Here is a 21,355-nt window from a genome sequence, read left to right as displayed (position 1 = left end):
TGACAAGGACAAGGGTGTAATAAGATGGGTGCAAGAGGCGGCCCCTGCCGTGGTTCACAAACTTAACAATACTCTAATATTACAATTCTGTTAGGCGCCCCCGCTCCTCGGCGGCTGTCCCTCTATGGCCTGGAAAGCCCTATATATAAGTGATATCAGATACACAATAATGCGTCATAGTCAATAGAGCTAGACACCACAATGCAGGGCAGAACACACGGATGTAGCAGCAATAATTGCCCAACCAACACAATCTACCCAAAAGTAATGCTGGAAATAGTCAATCTAGGCACACTCCAAAGATATACCAAGATAAATATAAAGATTAATCACAAAAGACCCCTATGATAATACTAAATTATATCCTATAATCTGGACACCTGCCTAAACAGCAGAGGATGGCATCTTACTTTGCAGCGGATATGGCGCCCCTGCTCCTCGGCGGCTGTCCCTGGGATGATTGTCTACTTGTCCCAATAGGGAGTAATATGCACTCTCAATACTGCTTCACCAAGGAACCAATACAATGAACTTGGTCAGCATGCATAAATAGTTATAGAGATGTAGCAAAATTATTACATTAAAAAGGGACACCAGGAAGACACCTAAGGGATAAACCAGAGCCTCACACATAAATGCATTTCCAGGTGCTGATCGATGATAATATTGACCTGATTTCACAATGAGTCAATACAGTATAACAGAGAAGAGATTTGGTTGTGAAAACATTCCAGTAGATTAATTGGAAAACATGAAAGGGTACTTATCAAATTTATACAGCTTAGACCTCAGCGCGTTTCGCCAGTTTAGGAATCATCAGGAGGTAAGATGAATTGATGATGCTGCATGGTGTTACATACATCCCCCTCTTTTAAATTAAGCGCTGTGGTGGGACCTTGGGGGGGGGGGGGGGGATCCAATTCTGGATCCGTGTTAGTCATCCCCCCAAGGGAATTCTTCCTCTCTAAGATGAGTCCCAGGAACAGGTACATGTTTCCCCAGTACTCTGATCAGTTTCCTCTACCCGGCCAACTCTGAGCTCCCAGGAGGGTAGAGAATTCTCTTTTTCAGTCAGCTCTCTCTTCCTACTGAAGAACACCATGAGGTCTGCAACAGAGTCTATCTAAGGGTACCGTTACACTAAAAGACTTACCAACAATCACGACCAGCGATACGACCTGGCCGTGATCGTTGGTAAGTCGTTGTGTGGTCGCTGGGGAGCTGTCACACAGACAGCTCTCTCCAGCGACCAACAATCAGGGGAACGACTTCGGCATCGTTGAAACTGTCTTCAACGATGCCGAAGTCCCCCTGCAGCACCCGGGTAACTAGGGTAAACATCGGGTTACTAAATGCAGGGCCGCGCTTAGTAACCCGATATTTACCCTGGTTACCATTGTAAAAGTAAAAAAAAAAAAAACACTACATACTCACATTCTGATGTCTGTCACGTCCCCCGTCACCGCTGTGCTCTGCTTTATTACCGGCGCTGACACATTCAGTGCAGGAAGTTCTCGGCAGCAGCGCGTAACCCTGTGGACGCCGGGGGACGTGACAGACATCAGAATGTGAGTATGTAGTGTTTTTTTTTTTTTTACTTTTACAATGGTAACCAGGGTAAATATCGGGTTACTAAGCACGGCCCTGCGCTTAGTAACCCGATATTTACCCTGGTTACAAGTGAACACATCGCTGGATCGGCGTCACACACGACGATCCAGCGATGACAGCGGGTGATCTGACGACGAAAGAAAGTTTCAAACGATTTGCTACGACGTACGATTCTCAGCGGGGTCCCTGATCGCAGTAGCGTGTCAGACACAGCGAGATCGTAAGTATATCGCTGGAACGTCACGGATCGTGCCGTCGTAGCGACCAAAGTGCCACCGTGAGACGGTACCCTAAGAGGCAACAGTGACCTCTTAAGGTACCGTCACATTAAGCGACGCTGCAGCGATATCGACAACGATGCCGATCGCTGCAGCGTCGACGTCACCGCTGTGCTGTGCTTTACGGCCGGCCGGTGCTCACAGTCAGTGCGGGAAGCAGACGGCCAGGGACCTGACGGACATCAGAAGGTGAGTATGTACTGTTTTTTTTTTTACATTTACAATGGTAACCAGGGTAAATATCGGGTTACTAAGCGCGGCCCTGCGCTTAGTAACCCGATATTTACCCTGGTTACCATTGTAAAACATTGCTGGCATCGTTGCTTTTGCTGTCAAACACGACGATACACGCCGATCTGACGACCAAATAAAGTTCTGGACTTTCAGCAACGACCAGCGATATCACAGCAGGATCCAGATCGCTGCTGCGTGTCAAACACAACGATATCGCTATCCAGGACGCTGCAACGTCACGGATCGCTATCGTTATCGTTGCAAAGTCGTTTAGTGTGAAGGTACCTTTAGTCTATTCACCACCATCTCACAAGAGAGCAATGATTTACTCACTGTGATGTCGTAGCTCCGTGCTGATCACTGCAGGATCAGGTTACACAGCCACATACAGCACCGACCAGCACTGGAGCTCCGACCACAGTCACTGTTTGTAATCTCGGGATGTCCTCCTGTCACTACTGTCTGCTGAACCTGTGTGTACATTATATAGAAATGAATGAATTCCCATGTGAAATAATAAGGGTAGACTATACACATATATAGTACAGGTGCGTATTACCAGTATATACCATTTTAGTTTTATATATATATATATATATATATATATATATATATATATATATATATATATATATATATATATATATATATATATATATATATATATATACACGCAAACATGTGGGGTGGCATGGGGGGTGGGGTTAGAATAGTCAATAATTTAAGAAAGAATAGAGGTACAGAGAGGAACATCAAGTGCATGTATACTAATGCCAGAAGCCTCGCCAACAAAATGGACGAATTAGAACTAATGTTGTTGGAACATAATTATGACATGGTGGCAGAGGCGTAGCTAGGGTTTCAACTTAGGGGGGGCGAAACATCTGAGTGGGCCCCTAACCAGCTAACCCTGATTACAGCTATGGTTGAGCACTTATTGTGAATATAGGGGAACCTCAGAATATGACCGCTCTGTTATTGAAAATAAATCTCTATACAAAAACGAACATTGATTTTACCGCCATATTGTGATAATATGCAACTTTGATGGTCACAATACTCTGAGTGCCCCTATAACAATAATGCTTAAGTGCCCACTTAGCATTTAATAATGTCCCCTAAGTTCCCCCATGTACTGCTCCATTATACACAGTATGGTGAGCTTAAAGCTTCCCTATACACAGTCTAAGGCCCCCACAGCTCCCCTATACACAGTATGATGATTCTATAACTCCCCTATACACCGTATGATGTTCCCACTGCTCTCCTATAGATAATATGAGCCCAATGCTCCCCTATACACAGTATAATGCTGACAGAACTCCCACTATAGAAAGTATAATGCCCCCCAGAGCTCCCCTATATACAGTGTAATGGGCCAACAGCTCCCATATGCACAATACGCCTTCACAGTTCCCTATACACAGTATGATGTGCCTGCAGCTCCCGTCAAACAGTATGATGTCCCTCACAGTTCCCCTGTACACAGTATGATGGGCCCACAGCTTCCTTATACACAGTATCATGGGCTCGCAGCTCCCTTATACACAGTATGATGGGCCCGCAGCTCCCTTATACACAGTATGATGGGCCCGCAGCTGCCTTATACACAGTATGATGGACACACAGCTCCCATATACACAGTATGATGTGTGCACAGCTTCCTTATACACAGTATGATGGACTCACAGCTCCCTTATACACAGTATGATGAGCCCGCAGCTTCCTTATACACAGTATGATGGGCCCGCAGCGCTCTTATACACAGTATGATGTGTGCACAGCTCCCTTATCACAGTATGATTATCACAGTATGATGGGCCCGCAGCTCCCTTATCACAGTATGATGGACCCACAGCTCCCTTATACACAGTGTGATGGGCCCGCAGCTCCCTTATACACAGTGTGATGGGCCCGCAGCTCCCTTATACACAGTGTGATGGGCCCGCAGCTCCCTTATACACAGTGTGATGGGCCCGCAGCTCCCGTATACACAGTATGATTGGCCCGCAGCTCCCTTATACACAGTGTGATGGGCCCGCAGCTCCCTTATACACAGTATGATGGGCCCGCAGCTCCCGTATACACAGTATGATGGACCCGCAGCTCCCATATACACAGTAAGATGGACCCGCAGCTCCCTTATACACAGTATGATGGGCCCGCAGCTCCCGTATACACAGTATGATGGGCCCGCAGCTCCCTTATACACAGTGTGATGGGCCCGCAGCTCCCGTATACACAGTATGATGGGCCCACAGCTCACTTATACACAGTATGATGGGCCCGCAGCTCCCTTATACACAGTGTGATGGGCCCGCAGCTCCCGTATACACAGTATGATGGGCCCACAGCTCCCGTATACACAGTATGATGGACTCACAGCTCCCTTATACACAGTATGATGGACTCACAGCTCCCTTATACACAGTATGATGGACTCAGAGCTCCCTTATACACAGTATGATGGGCCCACAGCTCCCATATACACAGTATGATGGGCCCACAGCTCCCGTATACACAGTATGATGGACTCACAGCTCCCGTATACACAGTATGATGAGCCCGCAGCTTATACACAGTATGATGGGCCCACAGCTCCCTTATACACAGTATGATTGGCCTGCAGCTCCCTTATACACAGTATGATGGGCCCGCAGCTCCCGTATACACAGTATGATGGGCCCGCAGCTCCCTTATACACAGTATGATGGGCCCGCAGCTCCCTTATACACAGTATTATTGGCCCGCAGCTCCCGTATACACAGTATGATGGACTCACAGCTCCCGTATACACAGTATGATGGACTCACAGCTCCCGTATACACAGTATGATGAGCCCGCAGCTCCCTTATACACAGTATGATGGGCCCGCAGCTCCCTTATACACAGTATGATGGGCCCGCAGCTCCCTTATACACAGTATGATGGGCCCGCAGCTCCCTTATACACAGTATTATTGGCCCACAGCTCCCGTATACACAGTATGATGGACTCACAGCTCCCTTATACACAGTATGATGGGCCCGCAGCTCCCTTATACACAGTATGATGGGCCCGCAGCTCCCTTATACACAGTATTATTGGCCCACAGCTCCCGTATACACAGTATGATGGACTCACAGCTCCCTTATACACAGTATGATGGGCCCACAGCTCCCTTATACACAGTATGATGGACCCGCAGCTCCCGTATACACAGTATGATGGACTCACAGCTCCCTTATACACAGTATGATGGACTCACAGCTCCCTGTAATGATTTGGATGCCCCAGTCATTTACTCATCCTCCGGCGTATTCACTATTTTGTGGCACTGCTGCAGTGCCGCTGCTCAAACTTGTGAGCGCAGCTTCTGACAGGCCAGAAGTTAGAAGCCATGTCACAAGCGCTCAATGTAAGACTATGAGGCTATGTGCACTTGTTGCGTGTTCGGATTTACTGCGGATTTCCTGTGTTTTTTGTGCAGATTTCACCTGCGGAATCCTATACAGCAGCAGGTGTAAAACGCTGCGGAATCCGCAAATAGAATTGGCATGCTGCAGAAAATACAATGCCGCGTTTCTGTGAGGTATTTTCCGCACCATGTGCACTGCAGATTTGGTTTTCCATAGGTTTACATGGTACTGTAAACCAGATGGAAAACTGCTGTGAATCTGCAGCGGCTAATCCGCAACGTGTGCACACAGCCTGAGAGGGAGAAAGAGGCCAGAACGAGGCTCCCACAGACTCACACTGATTAGTGACCTCTGCGCTGCTCCATGAAACGCTGGAGCCTCGGACAGGTCACAAACTGCAGGAGACGGAGCCGAGCGGAGACAAAAACAGATGAAAACGCCGGAAGGTGAGTATCAGACAGGGGGCAGGGGACGGGGATTGTCAGCACCGCTCCAGCAATGAAATATAAAATAATGCTGGAGTGGTGCTGTAAATGTGATGAAGCTCTTGGTTACTGTATGCGGCTCCTTATATTAATACTCATAAAAGACCCAGGTGGTACGTATCAAAAGCCCCCGCCCCCCCCCCCCCCCATCTCCAGCCTCCCCAGACAGCAAATATTACACGATGGAGTACATATAATATCATAACTAAACATTATAATATTCAGCCCCCAGTGACCTGTCCCCCTCCCCCACTTCAGCCCCAATACCCCCATCATCTCACATCCACCCCCTCAGTGCCCTGTCCCACCTCACCCACCTTCAGCCCCCACAACACCCTCATGGTCTCACATTTACCCCCCAGTGCCGTCTCCCCTCCCCCACTTCAGTACCCAATACCCCCATCATCTCACATCCACCCCCTCAGTGCCCTGTCCCACCTCACCCACCTTCTTCCCTCACAACACCCAAATGGTCTCACATTCACCCCCAGTACTCTGTCCCCCCTCACCCACAATACCCCAACGGTCTCACACTGACACACCTGAATTTAATAAACCTAATAAGTCCCATCCCCAGCACTTACTGATGAAGTCTGCAGGCAGGACCAGGAAGTGTCTAGGTGAAATGCAAGGTTTTGGGCACTAGGACCCAGCGTGCCTGAGCCAATCCCAGCTGCAGCCAGGAAAAGCTTCATGATCAGGTCAGACGGGCGAAACCATTCACTGCAGGGGGGAGACTGCAGCCGGTCACAGTGTGCTAGCAGCGTGCAGCTTGTCAGACGGGAGCAGACATTATACTGCTCTGCTGCTATGCGGTGTTTGTTCTGCCCCGTCACAGAAGTGGCCCTGCCCTGGCTCCAGGTGGGCCCCTTCATGTGACAGGGCCCGGGGCAATGGCCCCCTCTGCCCCCCCAGTAGCTACGCTACTGCATGGTGGGGATATCTGAGACGTGGCTGGATGAGAGCCATGACTGGGCTGTTAACTTGCAGGGCTATAGCCTTTTCAGAAATGACCGTACAGATAAGCGAGGGGGAGGGGTGTGTCTATATGTAAAATCTTCCTTAAAACCCATCCTGCGTGATAATATAGGTGAATCTAATGAAAATGTAGAGTCCCTGTGGGTGGAGATAAGGGGAGGGGGAAAAAATAATAAATTACTGATAGGGGTTTGTTATAAATCTCCAAAAATAATGGAAGCAATGGAGAATATCCTCGTAAAGCAAATAGATGAAGCTGCGACTCAAGGAGAAGTCATTATTATGGGGGACTTCAACTACCCTGAAATAGATTGGGGAACAGAAACCTGCAGTTCCAGCAAAGGTAATCGGTTTTTGACAACTATGAGAGACAATTACCTTTCACAACTGGTTCAGGACCCAACAAGAAGGGGGGCACTGCTAGACCTAATATTAACCAACAGGCCAGACCGCATATCAAATATAAGGGTTGGGGGTCACTTGGGGAATAGTGATCACAAAATAATAAGTTTTCATGTCTCCTTTAATAAGATGGGTAGTAGAGAAGTGACAAGGACACTAAACTTCAGGAGGGCAAATTTCCAACGGATGAGAGAGGATCTTGGTGCAATTAACTGGGACGATATCCTGAGACATAAAAGTACACAAAGAAAATGGGAGACATTTATTAGCATCCTGGATAGGACCTGTGCACAGTATATACCGTATGGGAATAAACGTACTAGAAATAGGAGGAAACCAATATGGCTAAATAGAGCAGTAAGGGGCGCAATAAGTGACAAAAAGAAAGCATTTAGAGAATTAAAGAAATAGGTAGTGAGGAGGCATTAAATAAATACAAAAAATTAAATAAATTCTGTAAAAAGCAAATCAAGGCAGCAAAGATTGAGACAGAGAGACTCATTGCCAGAGAGAGCAAAAATAACCCCAAAATATTCTTTACATAAATAGTAAGAAACTAAAAAATGATAGTGTTGGCCCCCTTAAAAATAGTCTGGGTGAAATGGTGGATGAGGAAAAAGCCAATATGTTAAATGACTTTTTTTCATCAGTATTTACAAAAGAAAATCCCATGGCAGCCAATATGACTAGTGATAAAAATTCCCAATTAAATGTTACCTGCTTAACCCAGCAGGAAGTACGGCGGCGTCTAAAAATCACAAAAATTGACAAATCTCCGGGCCCGGATGGGGTACACCCCCGAGTACTGCAGGAATTAAGTACAGTCATTGATAGACCATTATTTTTAATCTTTAACCCCTTAACGACCGCCGATATGCCTTTTAACGGCGGCCGCTAAGGGTACTTAAACCACAGCGCCGTTAATTAACGGCGCTGTGTAAAAAGTGAATAGCGCCCCCCAGAGTCGGATTTTCTCTGGGGTCTCGGTTGCCGAGGGTAGCCGAGACCCTAGAGAACATGATTCGGGGGTTTTTTACCGACCCCCGAGTTGCGATCGCCGGTAATTAACAGTTTACCGGCGGTCGCAACAACAAAAAAACCAAAACGCGATTTGCCATTTAATTTCTCTGTCCTCCGATGTGATCGCACATCGGAGGACAGAGAAATAGTGTCCCCGATGGCCCCCAATAGCCCCCCAATACTCACCTATCTCCCCCGGTGCTCCTCGTGGCTCCCGATGGGCGCCGCCATCTTTTTTCCGGGAAAATGGCAGTGCGCCCGCCGCCCGGCACCCGGAAGATCTTTGGGGTCTCGGCTGCCGGGGGTAGCCGAGACCCCAAAGAACATGATCGGGGTTGGTTTTTACCGACCCCTGTTTTGCGATAACCTTAGGCTTCTTTCACACTTGCGTCGGTACAGGGCGGTCGCAATGCATTGGCCCGACGTACCGACGCACGTTGTGAAAATTGTGCACAACGTGGGCAGCGGATGCAGTTTTTCAACGCATCCACTGCCCAGTCTATGTCCTGGGGAGGAGGGGGCAGAGTTATGGCCACGCATGCGTGGAAATGGCGGACGCGACGTACAAAAAAAAGGTTACATTGAACTTTTTTTTTTATGACGGTCCGCCAAAACACAACGGATCCAGTGCGCGATGGACGCGACGTGTGGCCATCCGTCGGTAATACAAGTCTATGGGCAAAAAAGGCATCCTGTGGGCACATTTGCAGGATCCGTTTTTTGTCCAAAACGACGGATTGCGACGGATGCCACACGACACAAGTGTGAAAGTAGCCTTAGGGTTAGGGTTGGGGTTAAAGTTAGGGCTAGGGTTAGGGTTAAATTTAGGGTTAGGGTTGGGGCTAAAGTTAGGGTTAGGGCTAGGGTTGGGGCTAAAATTAGGGTTAGGGTTGGGGCTAAAGTTAGGGTTATGGTTAGGGTTGGGGCTAAAGTTAGGGTTAGGGTTGGGGCTAAAGTTAGGGTTAGAGTTGGGATTAGGGTTAGGGTTTGGATTAGGGTTGGTATTAGGGTTACGTTTGGGATTAGGGTTGGGATTAGGGTTAGGGTTGGGATTAGGGTTAAGGTTAGGGTTGGGATTAGGGTTAGGGGTGTATTGGGATTAGGGTTAGGTTTGAGGTTTGGGTTGAGATTAGGGTTAGGGGTGTGTTGGATTTAGGGTTTTGATTAGGGTTATGGTTAGGGTTGAGATTAGGGCTGTTTTGGGGTTAGGGTTGTGATTATCGTTAGGGTTGTGATTAGGATTATGGATCGTGTTGAGATTAGGGTTAGGGGGGTGTTGGAGTTAGGGTTGGAGTTAGAATTGGGGGGTTTCCACTGTTTAGGTAAATCAGGGGGTCTCCAAACACGACAGCCAATTTTGCGCTAAAAAAGTCAAATGGTGCTCCCTCCCTTCTGAACTCTGCCGTGCGCCCAAACAGTGGTTTACCCCCACATATGGGGCATCAGCGTACTCGGGATAAATTGGATAACAACTTTTGGGGTCCAATTTCTCCTGTTACCCTTGTGAAAATAAAAACTTGGGGGCTAAAAATCTTTTTTTGTGGGGAAAAAAAAATATTTTTTTATTTTCACTACTCTGCATTATAAACTTCTGTGAAGCACTTGAGCATTCAAAGTTCTCACCACATATCTAGATAAGTTCCTTAGGGGGTCTAGTTTCCAAAATTTGGTCACTTGGGGGTTTCTACTGTTTAGGTACATCAGGGGCTCTGCAAACGCAACATAACACCCACAGACAATTCTATCAAAGTCTGAATTCCAAAATGGCGCTCCTTCTCTTCCGAGCTCTGCCGTGTCCCCAAACAGTGGTTTATCCCCACATATTGGGTACCAGCATACTCAGGACAAATTGGACAACAACTTTTGGGGTCCAATTTCTCTTGTTACCCTTGTGAAAATAAAAATTTGGGGGCTAAAAAAATCTTTTTTGTGGGAAAAAAATATATTTTTTATTTTCACTACTCTGCATTATAAACTTCTGTGAAGCACTTGGGCATTCAAAGTTCTCACCACATATCTAGATAAGTTCCTTGGGGGGGTCTATTTTCCAAAATGGGGTCACTTGTTGGGGGTTTCTACTATTTAGGTACATTAGGGGTCTGCAAACGCAACATAACGCCCGCAGACAATTCTATCAAAGTCTGCATTCCAAAACGGCGCTCCTTCCCTTCCAAGCTCAGCCATGCGCCCAAACAGTGGTTTACCCCCACATATGGGGTACCAGCATACTCAGGACAAATTGGACAACAACTTTTGGGGTCCAATTTCTCTTGTTACCCTTGTGAAAATAAAAACTTGGGGGCTAAAAAATCTTTTTTGTTAAAAAAAAAAATATTTTTTATTTTCACGACTCTGCATTATAAACTTCTGTGATGCACTTGGGCATTCAAAGTTCTCACTACACATCTAGATAAGTTCCATGGGGGGTCTAGTTTCCAAAATGGGGTCACTTTTGGGGGGTTTCTACTGTTTAGGCACATCAGGGGCTCTCCAAACGCAACATGGCGTCCGATCTCAATTCCAGTCAATTTTGCATTGAAAAGTCAAATGGCGCTCCTTTGCTTCCGAGCTCAGCCATGCGCCCAAAGAGTGGTTTACCCCCACATTTGGGGTGTCGGCGTACTCAGGACAAATTGTTTAACAACTTCTGGGGTCCATTTTCTCCTGTTACCCTTGGTAAAATAAAAATTTGGAGGCAAAAAGATCATTTTTGTAGAAAAAATGTGATTTTTTTATTTTCACGGCTCTACGTTATAAACTTCTGTGAAGCACCTGGGGGTTTAAAGTGCTCACCACACATCTAGATAAGTTCATTAAGGGGTCTAGTTTCCAAAATGGTGTCATTTGTGGGGGGTTTCCACTGTTTAGGCACAACAGGGGCTCTCCAAAAGTGACATGGCGTCCGATCTCAATTCCAGCCAATTCTACATTGAAAAAGTAAAACGACACTCCTTCTCTTCCAAGCTCTGCGGTGCGCCCAAACAGTGGTTTACCCCCACATATGGGGTATTGACGTACTCAGGAGAAATTGCACAACAACTTTTGTGGTCTAATTTCTCCTGTTACCCTTGTTAAAATAAAAATTTGGGGGCAAAAAGATCATTTTTGTAGAAAAAATGCGATTTTTTATTTTCACGGCTCTATGTTATAAACTTCTGTGAAGCACTTGGGGGTTCAAAGTGCTCACCACACATCTAGATAAGTTCCTTAAGGGGTCTAGTTTCCAAAATGGTATCACTTGTGGGGGGGTTTCCACAGTTTAGGCACATCAGGGGCTCTCCAAACGCGACATGGCATCCGATCTCAATTCCAGCCAATTCTGCATTGAAAAAGTCAAACGGTGCTCCTTCACTTCCAAGCTCTGCGGTGTGCCCAAACAGTGGTTTACCTCCACATATGGGGTATCGACGTACTCAGGAGAAATTGCACAACAAAATTTGTGGTTAAATTTCTGTTTTTACACTTGTGAAAATTAAAAAAAATGGTTCTGAAGTAAAATGTTTGCAAAAAAAAGTTAATTGTTCATTTTTTTCTTCCACATTGTTTCAGTTCCTGTGAAGTACGTAAAGGGTTAATAAACTTCTTGAATGTGGTTTTGAGCAGCTTGAGGGGTGCAGTTTTTAGAATGGTGTCACACTTGGTTATTTTCTATCATATAGACCCCTCAAAATGACTTCAAAGGTGATGTGGTACCTAAAAAAAACATGGTGTTGTAAAAATGAGAAATTGCTGGTCAACTTTTAACCCTTATAACTCCCTAACAAAAAAAAATGTTGTTTCCAAAATTGTGCTGATGTAAAGTAGACATGTGGGAAATGTTATTTATTAACTATTTTTCGTGACATATCTCTCTGATTTAAGGGCATAAAAATACAAAGTTTGAAAATTGCAAAATTTTAAAAATTTTCGCCATATTTCCGTTTTTTTCATAAATAATCGCAAGTAGGGTTGAGCGACTTAACTTTTATAGGATCGGGTCGGGTTTCACGAAACCCGACTTTCTCAAAAGTCAGGTCGAGTGAAATCGGCCGATCCTATAAAAAAGTCGGGGTCGGGGTCGGCCGAAACACGAAACCCAATGCACTGCAATGGGATACTATGGTTCCCAGGGTCTGAAGGAGAGGAAACTCTCCTTCAGGCCCTGGGATCCATATTTAAGTGTAAAATAAAGAATTAAAATAAAAAATATTGATATACTCACCTGTCCGGCGGCCCCTGCAACTTACCGAGGGAACCGGCGGCCTGCTTTGGCTAAAATGAGCGCGTCCAGGGCCTTCCGTGACGTCACGGCTTTGTGATTGGTCGCGACGGCCCATGTGACCGCCACGCGACCAATCACAAGCCGCGGACGTCATTCTCAGGTCCTAAATTCCTAGAATTCTTGTTTGTGATTGGTCGCGTGGCGGTCACATGGGCCGTCGCGACCAATCACAAAGCCGTGACGTCATCTTAAGGTCCGTCACGCGCTGATTCTTAGGAAGGAAGGCTGCCGGAAAGAAGCAGGGCGCGTCCGAGGGTGAGTATATTCCTATTAGGTATATACTCACCCTCGGCTTCTTTCCGGCAGCCTTCCTTCCTAAGAATCAGCGCGTGAAGGACCTTAAGATGACGTCACGGCTTTGTGATTGGTCGCGACGGCCCATGTGACCGCCACGCGACCAATCACAAGCCGCGGACGTCATTCTCAGGTCCTAAATTCCTAGAATTTAGAATTCTAGGAATTTAGGACCTGAGAATGACGTCCGCGGCTTGTGATTGGTCGCGTGGCGGTCACATGGGCCGCCGCGACCAATCACAAAGCCGTGACGTCACGGAAGGCCCTGGACGCGCTCATTTTAACCAAAGCAGGCCGCCGGTTCCCTCGGTAAGTTGCAGGGGCCGCCGGACAGGTGAGTATATCAATATTTTTTATTTTAATTCTTAATTTTATACTTAAATATGGATTCCAATACCGATTCCCGATATCGCAAACTTATCGGAACTCGGTATCGGAATTCCGATCCCAGATTCAGAAGATCGCCGACCTCATGGCCGACCCCACACAGGGGTCGGGTCGGGTTTCATGAAACCCGACTTTGCCAAAAGTCGGCGACTTCTGAAAATGGCCGACCCGTTTCGCTCAACCCTAATCGCAAGTAATATCGAAGAAATGTTACCACTAACTTGAAGTACAATATGTCACAAAAAACAATCTCAGAATCAGCGGGATCCGATAAAGCGTTCCAGAGTTATAACCTCTTAAAGTGACAGTGGTCAGAATTGTAAAAATTGGCTCGGTCATTAAGTACCAAATTGGCTCTGTCACTAAGGGGTTAAAGAGTCCATAATAACAGGGTCTGTACCACAGGACTGGCGTATAGCAAATGTGGTGCCAATATTCAAAAAGGGGACAAAAACTGAACTCGGTAATTATAGGACAGTAAGCTTAACCTCTACTGTGGGTAAAATCCTGGAGGGCATTCTAAGGGATCCTATACTGGAGTATCTGAAGAGGAATAACCTCATGACCCAGTATCAGCACGGGTTTACTAGGGACCGTTCATGTCAGACTAATTTGATCAGCTTCTATGAAGAGGTAAGTTCCGGACTGGACCAAGGGAACCCAGTAGATGTAGTGTATATGGACTTTTCAAAAGCTTTTGATACGGTGCCACATAAAAGGTTGATACATAAAATGAGAATAATGGGGATAGGGGAAAATATGTGCAAGTGGGTTGAGAGCTGGCTCAGGGATAGGAAACAAAGGGTGGTTATTAATGGAGCACACTCGGACTGGGTCGCGGTTAGTAGTGGGGTACCACAGGGGTCAGTATTGGGCCCTCTTCTTTTTAACATATTTATTAATGACCTTGTAGGGGGCATTCAGAGTAGAATTTCAATATTTGCAGATGACACTAAACTCTGCAGGGTAATTTTATAGGGACAATTTTATATTACAGGATGATTTATGTAAACTAGAAGCTTGGGCTGATAAATGGCAAATGAGCTTTAATGGGGATAAATGTAAGGTCATGCACTTGGGTAGAAGTAATAAGATGTATAACTATATGCTTAATTCTAAAACTCTGGGCAAAACCATCAATGAAAAAGACCTGGGTGTATGGGTGGATGACAAACTCATATTCAGTGGCCAGTGTCAGGCAGCTGCTACAAAGGCAAATAAAATAATGGGATGCATTAAAAGAGGCATAGATGCTCATGAGGAGAACATAATTTTACCTCTATACAAGTCACTAGTGCGACCACACTTAGAATACTGTGCACAGTTCCGGTCTCCGGTGTATAAGAAAGACATAGCTGAACTAGAGCGGGTGCAGAGAAGAGCGACCAAGGTTATTAGAGGACTGGGGGGTCTGCAATACCAAGATAGGTTATTACACTTGGGGCTATTTAGTTTGGAAAAACGAAGACTAAGGGGTGATCTTATTTTAATGTATAAATATATGAGGGGACAGTACAAAGACCTTTCTGATGATCTTTTTAATCATAGACCGGTGACAGGGACAAGGGGGCATCCTCTACGTCTGGCGAAAAGAAGGTTTAAGCATAATAACAGATGCGGATTCTTTACTGTAAGAGCAGTCAAACTATGGAACTCTCTGCCGTATGATGTTGTAATGAGTGAGTCATTACTTAAATTTAAGAGGGGACTGGATACCTTTCTGGAAAAGTATAATGTTACAGGGTATATATATTAGATTCCTTGATAAGGCGTTGATCCAGGGAACTAGTCTGATTGCCGTATGTGGGGTAGGGAAGGAATTTTTTTCCCCATGGTGGAGCTTACTCTTACCACATGGGGTTTTTTTGCCTTCCCCTGGATCAACATGTTAGGGCATGTTAGGTTAGGCTATGGGTTGAACTAGATGGACTTAAAGTCTTCCTTCAACCTTAATAACTATGTAACTATGTATTTTATATATAGAACTCTACCAAATGGAACCTCACACAAGACTCGTGTTACCTAAACCACTAGCACATAAATCAGCGTTTTTGCCGCATTTTTTTTTTTTGCAGTTAAAACCTACACTCTTGCCAGCAAAATCTCTGCTTTCAAAATGCCCGTTTTTCAGAGTTTTTGTTGTGTCATTTTTTTACAGCATTTTTTGGGTGCAGATTACATGTGCCCCTTGTCTACAGTACGTTTAATAAAGTTAGTGTTATTCATCCAAAACACAGCGAAAAACGCAGTGGCGATACCTACAGCTTTTTTCTCTATTTTATTGCTTTCTATGGGTCAAAACAATGCTGAAAGAATTGACATGCTGAAGATTTAAAAAACGCTGCAGTTCTGAAATTCAGACAGGAGAAAAAACAAGCGCGTGCAGGAGATTTCTGAAATCTCATAGTTTTTGCTTGTGCTGTAAACTGCAACTTCTTATTTGCAGAAAAAAACACTGGAAAAATTCTGCACATGAACACAGCCAAAAGCTGCATTTTACAAGTGAAAAAGGCTACAAATGTCACAATGGCCTGTTTTCCTTGAATTTTTTTTAAAGTGTTTTTGGTGAATTAACCAAACTTTATTAGGCCACATTCACATGTATTCAGTGTTTAGTCACATCAGTATTAGTGTTGAGCGATACCGTCCGATACTTGAAAGTATCGGTATCGGAAAGTATCGGCCGATACCGGCAAAGTATCGGATCCAATCCGATACCGATACCCGATACCAATACAAGTCAATGGGACTCAAGTATCGGACGGTATTCCTGATGGTTCCCAGGGTCTGAAGGAGAGGAAACTCTCCTTCAGGCCCTGGGAACCATATTAATGTGTAAAATAAAGAATAAAAATAAGAAATATCGCTATACTCACCTGTCCGACGCAGCCGGGACCTCAGCGAGGGAACCGGCAGCGTTGTTTGTTTAAAATTCGCGCTTTTACTTGGTTACGTGAAGTCCCGGCTTGTGATTGGTCAGGGCGGCCATGTTGCCGGGACGCGGACCAATCACAGCAAGCCGTGACGAAATTACGTCACGGCTTGCTGTGATTGGTCCGCGTCCCGGCAACATGGCCGCCATTAACCAATCACAAGCCGTGACGTCACGGGAGGCTGGACATGCGCGTATTTTGAAAAGCGCGCGTGTCCAGCCTCCAGTGACGTCCCGGCTTGTGATTGGTTAATGGCGGCCATGTTGCCGGGACGTCACTGGAGGCTGGACACGCGCGCTTTTCAAAATACGCGCATGTCCAGCCTCCCGTGACGTCACGGCTTGTGATTGGTTAATGGCGGCCATGTTGCCGGGACGTCACTGGAGGCTGGACACGCGCGCTTTTCAAAATACGCGCATGTCCAGCCTCCCGTGACGTCACGGCTTGTGATTGGTTAATGGCGGCCATGTTGCCGGGACGTCACTGGAGGCTGGACACGCGCGCTTTTCAAAATACGCGCATGTCCAGCCTCCCGTGACGTCACGGCTTGTGATTGGTTAATGGCGGCCATGTTGCCGGGACGTCACTGGAGGCTGGACACGCGCGCTTTTCAAAATACGCGCATGTCCAGCCTCCCGTGACGTCACGGCTTGTGATTGGTTAATGGCGGCCATGTTGCCGGGACGTCACTGGAGGCTGGACACGCGCGCTTTTCAAAATACGCGCATGTCCAGCCTCCCGTGACGTCACGGCTTGTGATTGGTTAATGGCGGCCATGTTGCCGGGACGTCACTGGAGGCTGGACACGCGCGCTTTTCAAAATACGCGCATGTCCAGCCTCCCGTGACGTCACGGCTTGTGATTGGTTAATGGCGGCCATGTTGCCGGGACGCGGACCAATCACAGCAAGCCGTGACGTAATTTCGTCACGGCTTGCTGTGATTGGTCCGCGTCCCGGCAACATGGCCGCCCTGACCAATCACAAGCCGGGACTTCACGTAACCAAGTAAAAGCGCGAAATTTAAACAAACAACGCTGCCGGTTCCCTCGCTGAGGTCCAGGCTGCGTCGGACAGGTGAGTATAGCGATATTTTTTATTTTAATTCTCTTTTTTACACATTATTACATTAATGTTGTTGCGATACCCGATACCCGATACCACAAAAGTATCGGATCTCGGTATCGGAAATTCCGATACAGCAAGTATCGGCCGATACCCGATACTTGCAGTATCGGAATGCTCAACACTAATCAGTATTTGTAAGTCAAATCGAGGAGGCAATCAGAGGAAAAGTAAAATAGAAGCACGTCACCACTTCTGTATGTCTCACCCACTCCTGGTTTTGGGTTACAAATACAGCTACTATAATGTGACATTACTGTTCTTGGATGGAGACTTTTCAAATTAGGGTCCATATTTCTTGCCATTTTAAAGGCATTATTTACACCACAATTTGCCTGTATGGAAAAATATATGTAGGCCATACAATAAGAAGGCTTCAAGAGCAGATAAGAGAACATGTGTGCAACATTAAAAGGGGTTTAATGGCCACCGCCTCTCCCGAGATTTTCTTAATAAAACATCGCTGTTCTTTTAAAGGGAACCTGCCACCCCAAAATCGAGGGTGAGGTAAGCTCACCGTCATCAGGGGCTTATCTACAGCATTCTGTAATGCTGTAGATAAGCCCCCGATGTAACCTGAAAGAGGAGAAAAAGAGGTTAGATTATACTCACCCAGGGGCGGTCCCGCTGCGGTCCGGTCCGATGGGCGTCGTGGTTCGGGGCCTCCTATCTTCACAGGATGACGTCCTCTTCTGGTCTTCACATCGCAGCTCTGGCACAGGCGTACTTCTCTGCCCTGTTGAAGGCAGAGCAAAGTACTGCAGTGTGCAGGCGCCGGGCCTCTCTGACCTTTCCGGCGCCTGCACACTGCAGTACTTTGCTCTGCCCTCAACAGGGCAAAGTACGCCGGAGCCGCGGCATGAAGACCAGAAGAGGACATGATGGAATGAAGATGGGAGGCGCTGTACTGGACCTGAGATGCCCATCGGAGCGGGACAGCCCCTGGGTAAGTATAATCTAACCTCTTTTTCTCCTCTTTCAGGTAACATCAGTGGCTTATCTACAGCATTACAGAATGCTGTAGATAAGCCCCTGATGATGTGAGCTTACCTCACCATCGATTTTGGGGGTGACAGGTTCCCTTTAAGGGAGCTGGGTTCCTGGGTCTGGAGAATATCTGTAGGAATTGGAGGGGTGGCAATTTTATGGCACGGATGTCAAGGGCGGAATCCAAATGGATTTTTAACTGGAATGTTCTTACATGTAGTGGCCTCAACCATGACACAGAACTTGTTGCCTTTTTGCACTTGTACTCTGGTCCTTTAGTCTCTGAATTCATTTTTTGACTTGACCCACTGGGCTTTCTCTGAGTTTGGCTCCTCTGGACGGTGGAGTGCAGAGTTGAGGGATATGGCAATTTGTGTGTTGACTTGTGTATGTGTGGAATTTCTTTCCTTGCATAATCTTTGGAGGATGAAAGCATAAAATATAACATACGGGTCCATGTTCCTCTGAGGGATATCTACAAAATTTCAGACGTGTATATACATATATACAGCTCTGGCAAAAATTAAGAGACTACAACATCTAAACCCTGTCATGGGCAGCCCAATCTCCAGACCTGAACCCCATTGAAAAACCCTGGAATGTAATCAAGAGGAAGATGGATAATCACAAGCCATCAAACAAAGAACTGCTTACATTTTTGCGCCAGAAGCAGTGTGAAAGACTGGTGGAAAGCATGCCAAGACGAATGAAAGCTGTGATTAAAAATCACGGTTATTCCACAAAATATTGATTTCTGAACTCTTCCGGAGTTAAGACTTTATTATTGTTGTCTGATAAACCAAAAGTAGAAAGAGATGCGGCGCTCACCCTTTTTGCTTGTCAAATCGTGCTGTTTTTATTTGGACCGACATGAAAAAGTTGTTACATGTCCATGTAATACATCAGGCATACAGGAGGGTGCGGGGAGAGAAGGTGGACAGTCCATAATTTTTACCCTATGCTTGGTTAAAAAAGTAACCATTACTGTCTACCACATTTTTTGTTCTTGATTTCTTTTAGTGTTTCTTAAAACCAGAAAGTTGCCATTTGAAATGACTTTAGTTTTGTGTCATGTCTGTGATCTGCTTTTTTTCTACAAAATTAAACAACTGAATGAACATCCTCCAAGGCTGGTGATTACATAATTTTTGCCAGGGGTTGTACTTGTTATTTAACCATAATCTAGCTAATCTATGAAAGGACAGAGACACAAAAGCCACCAGGTATAGCATGTTACCAGTCTCCTCTGACCAAGGAGTTTTCTGAAACGCATGAAGATTAGTACTGGCTGCCTGTTCGCTACATTGTGAAGATTAGTACTGGCTGCCTGTTCGCTACATTACTACTCTACTTGCTTCTTTATTTCACCAAGGACCTCCGTATACCTGCCGAGAGCGGATCTTCTTTCAAGTGGATGCAACTAAGCACTTTGCTGTACTGCGTAGTGGTGAATAGGGTAATTACCTACTTCGTTAGTGTACAGTGTTTTTCACTATAGTTTGAGTTTTTTAAAGAGTAACTGGATACATATTGGTGTTACGGAACTGCAACACAGAACTGGGATAGAAGGAGGAAAACTGACCCTGCAATAAGACTAGGCTGATACCCTACGATGGAGTGGGCGACCCATTCCTTGCGAATAGACCCACCGATGATCCTAGGTTAATCTCAGCGAAGACCTCTAGATAGGAGGAGGGAGGTCCCTGAAAGATCTAAGGACTGGGTATAAAATCAGGTCACCTCCTAATAGAAACACAGAGACGGCTGCAGAAACCAACTGAAAACAGAAAGTAAAGAGAGAACAGAACCAGAGATCCCAGATCAAACACAATATCAAACACAGAAAGCTATCAAAGCACGTAGCCAGAACTCTAGCGGATTAACACTGTTGCCCAGCAAGGAATGGGAGGCAGGTGCTGGGTAATAAAGGGTGATACAATCACCTGACCTAAGACAACCCAGCACCAGGGGAAAAAGACCAGCAACCAGAAAACCACAATAAGATGATGGATGGTCAAAAAGCAAAACAGATTCTAACAATTGGCACATATGCTATGATGGCAGGGTGGGCAAATTAGGTTGATCTCCATACGTCAGTTTTTATAAATCACCTCTTTGCAGCCTAGTCACCTACCCCAAAGCTTACTATTCAGTGATCACTGCACTTATACAGCCTTTTTTTATTTGTGCTCATTTACATATATACAGATTGTGCTGTTGACGTGTATGTAACACCCCAGGAAGCCGGTTGTTACAGTTGTATTGCCTTCCTCACCGGGGAGGTGATGTCATGCCTGGAAGCGACAAGGATCCCCTTAACAGGTAACATGTACATACAACACTGTTCTGACTCCAGGCCAGAAGGGAGAGCTCTAGACCCGGTTTCAGGGTAGCTTCCCTATATATATATTCTGGCTGGAGGAGGAGTTAGTCAGTCAGTAGTAGAGAGTCTGTGAGGAGAGCTGGAGCTGAGCAGACATGCGGCTCTGCAGCTCCTGACAGGAGAGTCAGACAGATTGTAAGAGACAGTGAGGGGAGAAGGAGCAAAGGAGAAGAGAAAGAAACTGGAGTGCAGCTGCGATTGGGCTCACTCCAGGATCGAGCGCAGAAGCCCGAATTCCGTGGTTGCGGGGGTAACTGTATGCCCCACAGCAGAAACCGACAGGCAGGAGATTTCAAGTCTCCTGGCCACCATTACACCTGAAGGCACAGCAGCAGATAGAGCTCAGAGTCACCACAAGAGTAACCCCTGTAAAAAAGCTCGAGTTGCCTGCCATGCGGGTAGTGTCCACCTAAAATGGACAGAGAGAAAGAGAGGACCTTGTGTGAAGTCTCAGACAGCAAGGAACGTAGAACACAGCGCAGTAAGAAAGGCTTCCAACCACACCCAGCTAGGGGGATTCCGAATCACTTCCAGGCTGCCCGGATTCTAAAAACCACCTGTAACCTGACCTTGAACTGCAT

Source organism: Ranitomeya variabilis, chromosome 5 (genome assembly GCF_051348905.1).
Source record: "Ranitomeya variabilis isolate aRanVar5 chromosome 5, aRanVar5.hap1, whole genome shotgun sequence".
NCBI classification, from domain to species: Eukaryota; Metazoa; Chordata; class Amphibia; order Anura; family Dendrobatidae; genus Ranitomeya; species Ranitomeya variabilis.
The sequence above is the reverse complement of the archived record's forward strand: the minus strand, read 5'-3'. Positions refer to the sequence as shown.